This window comes from Aythya ferina, assembly GCF_964211825.1.
Source record: "Aythya ferina genome assembly, chromosome: 17".
NCBI lineage: Eukaryota > Metazoa > Chordata > Aves > Anseriformes > Anatidae > Aythya > Aythya ferina.
Window position 1 is genome coordinate 10,973,450 of NC_140316.1, and position 10,952 is coordinate 10,984,401.

General features: G+C 42.1%; 1 long non-coding RNA gene across 1 annotated transcript; it reads left to right on the top strand.

The window, feature by feature from the left end:
* The first annotated feature begins 4,982 nt into the window (after nucleotides 1-4,982).
* On the top strand, nucleotides 4,983-8,042 carry LOC311420576. The gene is made up of 3 exons (XR_014684376.1): nucleotides 4,983-5,040; nucleotides 6,296-6,328; nucleotides 7,415-8,042. It is a non-coding gene; the product is annotated as an uncharacterized lncRNA (long non-coding RNA).
* The last annotated feature ends 2,910 nt before the right edge of the window (nucleotides 8,043-10,952 follow it).

Genomic DNA, 10,952 nt, shown 5'->3' on the forward strand with positions numbered 1-10,952 from the left:
GGTGGGCTCTGGGTAGATTTATTCTATTTACTTAAATTATCAATATCATTATATTTATTATTATATGGAACTTGGTAGACCCCAGGAGTGCACTGTTTCACAATATAAACCAAAACCTCTCAAACCAAAGATAATGTCCCTACAACCAAAGACCACTATAGACAAAGAGGACAAGAAGTGGGAGAGTACAAAGGTGATAAGAACGATCTTTCAAGGATGCAGCACAGAAATATGAAATGAAAGCCAAAATTTCAAGCAAAATTACTTTTCACCCAGAAAATTAAACATAAAAATTCTTTACAGTTTTCTTGTTTGCACATTTCTTACCATCAAACATCTGCAGGGTATTTTATGTCTATGGGCTGGTGTAAGAAAATGTACTAAACACTCAATGTGTTTTATTTTGAAGCAAAGCCTCTCAGGTGGATTACAGATAGAGCATAGCTGGTAGGTGAGAGCTGAGGTGACAAGGACCCTCCAGAGCACGTGTGCTCACCGAACACAGCTTTGCTGTGCCCTGGAAATACTCCAGGATGACACGCTGCAGCAAATATTCAGGCTTGCCCACGTGGTTCATTCAGCAACCTACCAATTTTTTCAGGATTGCTGAGAAAGTCACAATGCTGAAATATTGCTGCTGAAAACTGGTCTGGCAGTTACTTGCGGTAGAATCATATTTTGTTCTTGAGATGAAAGAAGCATCCCTCCCGGCATCTCAAGTGCTGTTTATATGGACCCCAAATCCTGGTCAAAGGGGTTATACGAGTGTGAGCTTTGAAGTTCTGGCTCATTTCTCATTAATGAAATCACTTTATCAGTGGAGCGTACAAAGGAGACTGACAAGTCCTTTAAAAGGCAACTGAGAAAGGGGGGCTGGTGCCTGAGTCCTTTTGAGTGGGAAAGAGGCTGAGTGCTCTGAGATTGCTTAGCTACAAGGCAGAAGGTGAAGATAAAGTCTTAAAGTAGATGAGGCAGTTTGCATGGCTTACAGCCAATACTGGGATGGGATGGGATGGGATGGGATGGGATGGGATAGAACAGAATAGAATAGAATAGAATAGAATAGAATAGAATAGAATAGAATAGAATAGAATAGAATAGAATAGAATAGAATAGAATAGGTGAAGGTGTTTTCACTGGGGCCTTTAGCTCAACAAATTTAACGCAAGGGATTTTCAGTCTTACATTTCCCTTAAAAGCATCTTTCAGATGCTCTTTCAGGCACATTTGATAACTCATAACCAATCAATATGCATGCTAACTCGAGAAGTATCACATGATTTGATAGAGTTACATATGTTAATGAGGTATTTTGGCTGAGCAAGGAGCCATTTGGCTTTCCGTAGGAAAAATATAAAATAAGATACAAACAGTGAAGTGTGTCTTTTCATTCACCTGCACTCATTGCATTCAGGTGGGGAAGAGGCTGACCCCAGGGACTCCTCCAAACTGAAGGTGGCTGTGTGAGTTCAGGTTCCCCACGCCCTGGGCCCATACCTGCTGGAGGAGAGCTCCCTTTCCCCTCCTGGCTTTACAGATTTCTCCACGCTCTTTCCATAGCACCCCTCTCTCAACACCCAGGAGATGGCAGCAACACATAGCAACCTTCTCTGATCTTTTTTTTTATCGGAGCTTTTTTTTTTTATGTTTTCTCCATATTTGGGGTTGCATTGCTGTATTAATCTATCCTATTCATTAGTTAAGCAATTCATTTTAATATTCCAGGTTATTTTACAGCACATTTAAGTATGCTCAGTGTTCTTTTCCTCCTTATGTTAGGAAACTCCTTTCATTCCTGAATATTACAAAAATTTAGAGAAAACAGTAAAATCCTATAGTTTATCTAAATGGAGTAGGTCTCATACATACATTCTTTTTAATATCTAATATTCTTCTGCTAACTTTCTTAAAGTTGTACAACAGAACAAAAGACACAACAATTAAAGAACATGAAAGAACCCACATATACAAAAATAAATATCAAAACCATAAGACAGATAAATACAATTTTTGGTGGTTGGAGTCTTGAAGTTAATTAGGATTTTTTTTTTTTTTTTTTTTTTGTGTTCTGCAAAACTATCTATTTCTTGGTTTATTTTGCCTAAGATGAGTAATTTCCTTCAACCTCATCTTTGGTCCTTAGTTCAGTTGCAAGGTGTAATCCAATCTGCTCAGCCAAAAGGGATGTTACTCTGTTTGTCAGCCTCTGACATTTCCGACTCAGCAGGGAGAAATGACAGCTGATTGCAAGGAGCTGCAGAAGAATCTCATGATCCTTAGTGACTAAGGCAGAGAATGTCAGATGAAATGCAATGTCAATAATTGCAAAGTGAGGCACAATCATTGACAAAGGTGTACTCTGAGCTGGCTATTACTGCTCAGGAAAGAGATCCTGGAGCGGCTCTGGAGAGTCTTCTGCAAATACTAGCTTGGTGTTCATTGACATCTCAGAGACTTAGGTGTCATTAAGATGAAGTTACAACGAGGACACAAACCTAGCTTGTGCAGCTCTGTAATACACTGCGTGCCCACACATGTGCAGGTCTGATCTCAGCGCTAGAAAGGCAGGCACAGACTTGAAATGATTCAGAGGAAGGCAACAGAATGGCCCAGACCTGCAATGTTAGGCAAAGTAGACTCTACCCGTTCAACCCAGGAAAGAGATACGCAAGCATCTATTAAGGATATAGAATTGCATGAATGGTGGGGGAAGAGGAACTGCAATGACTGTGTACTCTTTCTCAGAAGCTGAAAATGAGCAGCTAAAAAACAGGATCATGTGGCAGTGAATATAAGGCAGACTAATTTTTTTCTTTTTTACTTTTTTTCATTCACACTATGACTAAATTACGTAACTCTTTGCCACAATGACTGGTGTGTGGAAGTGTTAGGTAAGTTCTGAGCGGTCATAAGTAGGACATAGACCAGGTAAAGGAATGAACTTGTCCTTTCCTTCATTAGGAAATCAAGTGATTTTACTGGACATATTCAGAGACAGGTAGCCGGACCTTTGGGATGATGCAGAATGTCAATTCTGTACTTAATCCTCATGTCATGACTCTGAGAGTGGCGTAAGTGAGCTGGGATCCTAGGTGGAGGAGATGACTTGGGTGCGTTGGCTCTGGCTGGGGTGTGCCACCACCTGTTTTTTGCTGGGCTCTTCCACTGCTTCATTAGAGCAGCACATTTCAGGTGGCCAGAGCTCCTTCCACCACGCCATGCCTGTCCCCAGTCCTCACACAGCTCCTGCTCTTCTGGAGATACTGAGAAAGTCTCTGAGACATCCCTGTGCTGCTTCTTGCTCTCACAGGCCTCCAGTCCTTCAGGGCGGCATTGGATCTGATTCCTGCAGGATACTGCATTGGAAAGTTTTCACTTTTCATTTTGCTACTGCTGTCTTTTAGATTGCAAAGAACATAATGTAGTTTACAATACAATATGTTGTAATTGATTATACAATTTAAGAAACAAAATCACACTGCATTGTGCAAAAATTAAATGCTCTCATTGGCTGCTTGTAATTTTCCCCTCTAGAATTATCTATGAAGGAAATACAAATGTTTGGCTTCTCATTCCTATCGGGACTATATTTCAAAATCTCTGAAAATCTTGTTGGAAAAAACAATTCCTCTCTACTACACCACTTTGCTTAGCAAAGCTGTGTTAAACCCACACAGAGCAGAGCTTTGTCCTTGGGAGGGAAAAGGATCAGATATTGCCTGAAGCTCACCAGGGATTTAATTCTTGTTATTAATTTTATACAGAAGCTGTCTGGATACTACAAAGAAAGGGCAGGAGCATGAACTTCTCAAATAGATCATCAGCAAAAATTTATTAGCAGTAACATATGTTGGGTCTGATTTGTCTGGCTTTTGATTCCACCTGGCATTTCTTTTAGTCTTTGACACAAGGAAAAGAAGAGACAGCTAACTGAGATGTGGATCACCCATGCCTTGCTGCATGCTGTGACATTAACAAGACATTATCATGGTTTTAAAAGTATGATTTTTTTTTCTCTCAGTTTTTTTTTTTTTTTTTAATTTATTTATTTTTGGCAACAGCCAGGTTTGTAGCCTGCAAGAGTGAGACATGCCTGCTGCAATGACTGTGGTCATGTGTGATTCATATTTGCTGGGGCTTCTCACTGCAGACCTAGATGCCCTCTTGGGCGGTGGGTGCATACAAGCAGCAGACATCCTGAATTAAAAACAAGTAAGCCAAATGCCTGTGGGACCAGACCTTGCTCTGAAAGCAATCTTCCTTTGTATTATTTGTGCAGATTTATCTCTGGAAAAGTTTGGCAACATCTGGGGCACTCAGGGATATTTTTACTTTGAAGATGTAATGTATGGTGGAAGATTTTCCTATGGAGAAGAAGTGGTCTTGGAAAGAAGAAGAAGAAGTGGCCTTGGAAAGCTGTTCTGTAACAAGATGTCTGTGCAGAGCACTTTGTGCTCAGATCCTACACTCTGAGCACAAAGACTCAGCACAAGCAGCTGTAGCCTCTGAACACTGCCTTCATGGCCAGCCCCAGTGCAAAGGCACCTGGCACTTTAGCCCAAAGGTGCCAATACACAGGTGTCAGAGGCTGAGCCTCCTCTTGGGAGGAAACAAGTTGCAGATGAACACGATTTTCCATGAGCAACAGCTGTGTCCCTTGCGGCCAAATCTCCCTCCCTGCCCATCTGTACTCCTGGGACCCCCATGCTGGTGCCCATCAGGTGGCGTAAGCAGGTTACAGTAGCAACAGCTAATAGTAAGTTTACCCAAATGATTCTTGGTTTTCAATATAATTAAACTATACATGGAATCTTACAGGAGTATTGTGAAACAAATTAAACCATGATTAAACCATGATTGCTCCTCTGATTCACACCTAACGATTCATTAGTTATTATTAGAACAAATGCAGTGACTACGGGACTACACTCCTAAAGCATATGGATTCTGAAAGCTTTAATTTGGTGGTTTGTTTTGTTTTGTTTTGTTTTGTTTTGTTTTTGCATACACATGGAAGTTGCTCAACAGAGGGAATCGCAAGTAGGTGTTGTGGTGATGTGCCCATGGGTGCCCCAAATCTTGTACCTTTTCTGGTACCTGTGCAAAGTGGATGAAAAATGATACTGACCTTGCGTGGTTTTGCATCACACAGAATTGACACAGTTTTGTGGGAAAAGAGAGATTCAAGGCTGTGGATCCACATTGCATGATGAATTATTCATATGTATAGGGACTGGAATAATCATGTACTTTGGGAATGAGAGCTTTTTGCCAGGTCTGGATTTACAGAAAAGGCTGTTTCACTGCGTGCTTGAGGGGATAGGGTGATACTAGCTGAATGCATGCAGATCAGGGTCGTGTCCACAACTGCTTTGCTCCTTTCATTGAGACATTTCTTGCTCTGACAGCTTCTTAGTGAGCTCATCAGTGGTGGTGAAGGACTCGCCGTCCAAGCCTTGAGTGGCTCCAAGTTTCCATGACAGATGGCCTTCAGAGACCATCTGTCGTGGAAACACAAACATTTCTGACAGCCTTCCCTCTCCCAAGGTTTGACTCTTCCATATTTAAAAGCAGAAGCCTTTTCCCAACACCACCCTTGGCTTTAGCTCCGTGACTTGAAGTCCAGCATCAGCTGTTCTGTGCCATGGTCCAGCTGCCTTCACTGTACACTACAGTGCCTGTGTGCACATGTAATGATGCAACTGCAAGAGCTGCAAAAATTGCATGTGTGTATACACATGGTCTTTTTTTTTTTTTTTTTTTTTTTTTTTTTTTTTTTTCTCACCTTGGAGCTCTCCATTCCATTAGGAATTGCAGTTACATGGAGGCTCTTCCTCAAAAGTGAAGAATTTGAATGCATAATTAATAATTCCTTGCTGGAGTGATGGCCTTGGACAAATAAAAACTAATCCAGACCATGTTTCTGCCTTCTTGCAACTTTTAATCTTCCATGTAAGCTACTGGGAACGTTTCTATGGTTACCTCCTAGCATATCAGTCTGCCAACATCAGGTCATTTCCATCGTGGAACTTAAATTCAAGCTGGTCTTTTAGCCGTGCTGAGCTTTAGTACTGCTTTTAGACTCATGAAGAGCTGGAGGTGTAAAACTTAGATGTGAGTTCACCACCGGTTTTGTAGTGCCTGTCACTATGTTGGTAGTGATACATGATGGAGAATCAGCAAGGGAAAGGCAAAATACCAAGAGTTTCATGTCCAGAAATTGTGAAGTCATGGGGCATAATGGCTATGGCAAAAAAGACTAATGATCGTTTCATTAGGTTATCTCTTGTTTCAGGCTCTGGAAATCTCTGGAATTGCTGTCAGGAAGGTAAGCACAAATACAACTTTTTTAGCATTGAATGCATTAATGTCATTCAGCAAAGTAGGTAAGATTTATTATTCGCATCAAGGAACTGCGTGTGTTCATACAAGGGGTAAGCCATTTGCAAATGTGACAATGGATCAGATATATCCCTTCTCATAATAAGGAGAAGTGGGAATTTTGATGCTGTCTGGGCTACTGTATTTCTGCACTCAGCAGCTAATCACAATAACACATTCTCTAAGCCAAAATTCTTCCTGACCTGAGTTTGAATGCATGTGCAGCAGTGAAATATATCCCTCTAAGTGCAGTTTCTATTATCAAGTTGGATTAGAAATACGCTGTGAATATGAGAAAGAATTTTGAACCCTGTTGTCAGCTCTAAGCAGAACAATCACTTCTTTTTCTTTTCAAACCAGGGAGGTCATGTTGCTGATAGTCACAAAAATAAGCTTTTTCGAGTCAGCAGCTTTGCCTGATCTGTCGAAAATGTCACTACTTGCTGGTAAATATTCCAAAAGCTAGAAGTCTTTGTTTCAAAACCCAATTATGGTGGCTGACTGACAACAATGCACTTACTTATCACAGCATCCAAAACACCTGGCCACTTAAAAGCAACAATGCAAATAGTTAGGGACATCATAATTCTTGCAGTGCCCAAATAGCAAACAAAATTATTCCTATTAAGCATGAATTTTATGATAGTACAAGGACCTTAATTCTGACCCAAATAGAATGCTATTGTTCCACTGGTAAATTCAAAATGCAAACACAACACAAAGCCTTTTTATAACAAGGGAATAAAAATTATATATATGTAGTTTCATGACATATCTTGCATAGCAGTGACACTGTTCCTGGTTTCAGTGCCAAACAAAGTCAAAAACAAATCTGAGGCACAGAACAGATTTTTGAATATGGTTAGAGAAAATTCTTTAAGCCATGGCAACTAACTCAGAAACTCAGAGGCTTGTAAAATACCTTCAGTAAAAAGTAAATAGAGTATAAAGATTTAATGCATGCCTAGAGGTCTGTCTGGGTGTCAGGCCAACTAATCATGCTGCTGAAGGCATGAATTCTTGCATTACACAGAGATTTACAAGTGACATGGGACTCCATTAGGAAACCCAAAGGATTAAAAAGGGGGAGCTGTAGGAAAGATCCCAGATGGTTTGCTTGGAAATTGTACCTGTATTTGGCAAATATTGCAAGGCTACATCTAAAACATGGGATCCAGAAGGCAGGAATCAGCATCCTGAAGAAGGAGTTACCAGGTCTGGTGTCATAAAAAAAAGGTGTCAAGCGGTGGGCTGAACTTTTCAATGCACTGAAGAGGAGAGGTGGTTGGTGGAAGCATCTCCCCCTCTCCAGGCTCGCTAAAAGCTCTGCATGCAGGTGTGCTGCCTACTGTTTTCCTGCTGTTCTGTCCAGTCTCCCACCCTGGAGCAAAACAAAGCTTTGCTGCTGCTCTTGGACTAGAAGCCAAGGGATGCTTTACATTTCCCTCATCCTCTTTCTTCATGAGCACCCACCCTCTGCACCTTGCTGTAATGCATTAAACCACAGTGCTCCTCACAGCAATGGCCTGCTTGGAAGAAAACTGGGGTCTCCATAAGCCAGTGAGTCTTCACCATGGACTTGCTGTCTCCATGCTCATTCCCACAGGATTTTTTTTTCCTAAAGTGAAGACTTCCCATTTAGCCTTACAATCCAAACTTCTTCCCAGCCATGTTTGTGCAGCTATGCGCCTCTGTCACGTGGGCCAGCTTCATGAACATGTTTCCTAATTAAACCTGAATGGTACATAAGAAAATGTCTTCTACAACTAATTATTTCATGCACAATCTGAAAACTAGTTAAGATCGTGTTATTAGATGTGTGTTCCTTTTCCAGCGTAGCTGAGAAAGGAAGCATTTGTCTGAACTAAAGTCAGATAGGGCTGTCCGCAGCCATCAGACACAGACCATGGCTTTGTCTCTGGCGTCAAAGGAGATTTAAGGCAATTCTCTGCCTTTGACGCTGCCTGGCAACATTGGGAAGGCTTTTTTTCCTAATCTGTGAAACAGTAAGAAGCCATTAAATGGTGCAGAGAAGGAAGGAGGGCACAGACATGACGTCTGTCTGTGCTGGCAGGGAGACTCTGCCTTGACGCTGGGAGGGAGACCACCGAGATGCATCCTTGCCACAGGGGAGGCACAGCCAAAGGTTCAACCCACGTGTTTGTACCGAGCAGTGCTTTTGACATTTGCTTCCCACAAGATTTTCCTTCTCATTAGTGCTTGGTTCATCATTTTGTGTTACTGACATGCATCTTCAATATGAAACTAGAAAAAATAAAAAAATTAAAATCTTCTGCAGATCTATTTAATGAGACACGAGCACAAATGGCATTACAAGATAATTCTTAAATATGTGAGAATTAAATCTGATGGAGAATTTATGCAATCGAATCACTTATTTATTTAGATGTTCAAAGCACCTATCCATAACAGTGAGTAAATTAAAACACGCAAGCAGGGATAATCCCATGGGATAAAGCCAGTACTAATCTCTCAGTCTTTTGCCGGAGACAGGCTGTCTAATAGATTTTTCCATTCTCAAGTATTTGGGCTCAGTTTGATCCCCATTTTGCATGAGGGAAATGCTCTGTATTTCTAAGTCCCTGTCATTAAATCCCAATCAGGTTGTTGTGAAACGCAGCCCTAGGAACTGCACAATGAGGTCGGGTGCCTCCCCTAGCGTTGTGTGTCAGGGATGTCTCTGGACAATTTAATACGATTTTTGTACTTTTCTGTTATTTCTGTACTGATGACGTTTTGCTATCTCAGCTTGGTAGGGCTGCAGCCCATTCCAGAGAACAAGAAAGGGAAAGACCCAAAGAGGAAGTTTGAAAAGCTGCCTGTAGGCAAACTGAAAAATTCCCCTTGAAGTGCTGATTTTTTCTTTATTGTACTAATGGCAGCATACATTGCTGTTCTTGGCCAATACTGGTATGTTTGTTTAAAAAAAAAAAAAAAAAACAAAAACACATATGAAACCCCCAAAGTGCTTCTGGTAAAAAATTAAAATAATAATAAAATAAAATAAATTAAAAATATATTAATTCTGAAACAAAGAGTTTACTTGGTGTTGCAGAGCCTGTAACCCAGGTGTTGCTACTTGCTGCTGCAGGGCTCACTGCTGCTGTGCACTCTGCAGTGGACAGCTCTTAAAGCAGAACTCCTTTGAGAAGGAATGAAATCTGGAGTGACTTGCTGCTAGCTGGGAGACACTGACTACCACCCAGCAGATATTTCATGTGTTCTCAGAATCAACAGGCAGCTGCAATGGCTGGAAGAGTCAGGGTCACACTCAGGAACAATGAGGTAGCCAAATGTAGGTTGGTGGGGACCTCAGGAAGTCTCTAGACCAACCTCCTGCTCAGAGCAGGATCAACTTGAGGTCAGACCAGGTTGCTCAGGGTTTTATTCAGTCTGGTCTTGAAAGCTTCAAGTATGGAGACTGCGCAACCTCAGATAGAGACATCTGCCCCACATGAGGACATGGAAGTGTTGATGTCTTAATGCTGAGCTGAAACCTGCTCTAAGAGAAAGCTGTGGCTTCTCCCTCTGTCTCTACCTGGCATGGTACAGTCGAGAAATGACGGTTCTTATGCTAACTCTGCTTCCCAACACATCATCCCTGTGGTTGTTATTACACCAGAAACCATCCATCTTGCTGCTGGTTCATACCCCAGCAGTACCCCAGGAGCTGCTGCAGTGGAGTACAGCTCTGCTGGGCCGGGCACTGTGTGAAGAGCATGAAAAGAGATCTGCTGCCCTAAGGAGCTGGATAGATATCCCTGGGTATGGTCAGGTCTTGCCTGAAAGCACTGAAGCTTTGCTCTCCTAAAGGCTGCACAAAGACCCGAAATAACTGGGCTCTGTATAAATGGCTCTTTTAATTCAATTACTTAGTAAAATTGATTTGATTAAGAGCACAGCCTAGATGGGATTATTGCAGGGCTGCAGAGAGGGCTTGCTATGCTCTTAGAAGTAAGAGGAAGGACTGACACCATTGAAAATTCAGACATCAGCAGTGTCAGCACTGCCTTTTGATCATTTTCCCTTGCTCATCGTGTCGCTGAGGAGGCTGTAGGGTGAGGACGTGGCACAGTGGGCCTTGCTGTGGTCTCCTGCTGATGTAGGCACTGCAGACTGACGTCTTCTAGCTCTCCTGGCCAGCAGGACCTCTTCCTGCACATGCAGGCATCTTGGCTCCTAATACATTTTCCCCAATGAAAACAAAGTGGCTTAGAGCTCAAGGTATCACAACCCATAAACATTTCATCCCCCGCCACCCCCAGCTATCTCTTGCAGTCCCCTGGATAGAGCTATTATAAAACCCAGCTCCTCATAACTCATCCTGACAACACAGGGGAGATTTTGGTTTAATTGCAGTTGTTAATTCCTTTTATCACTGCAAACCCTGCAACCTGATGGGAGAAGTGAAATTGCTTTAATGGATGGCTTCAATCTCTCAGCGCTTGGTGGACTGTTTAGCAGTGAGCCCTTCACGCTCCTGTCCTTGGCCAGAACTGCCTGCTACGCTCCCCAGCTCTCCTTCTGAGAGTCCCTCCAGCTGGGCAAGC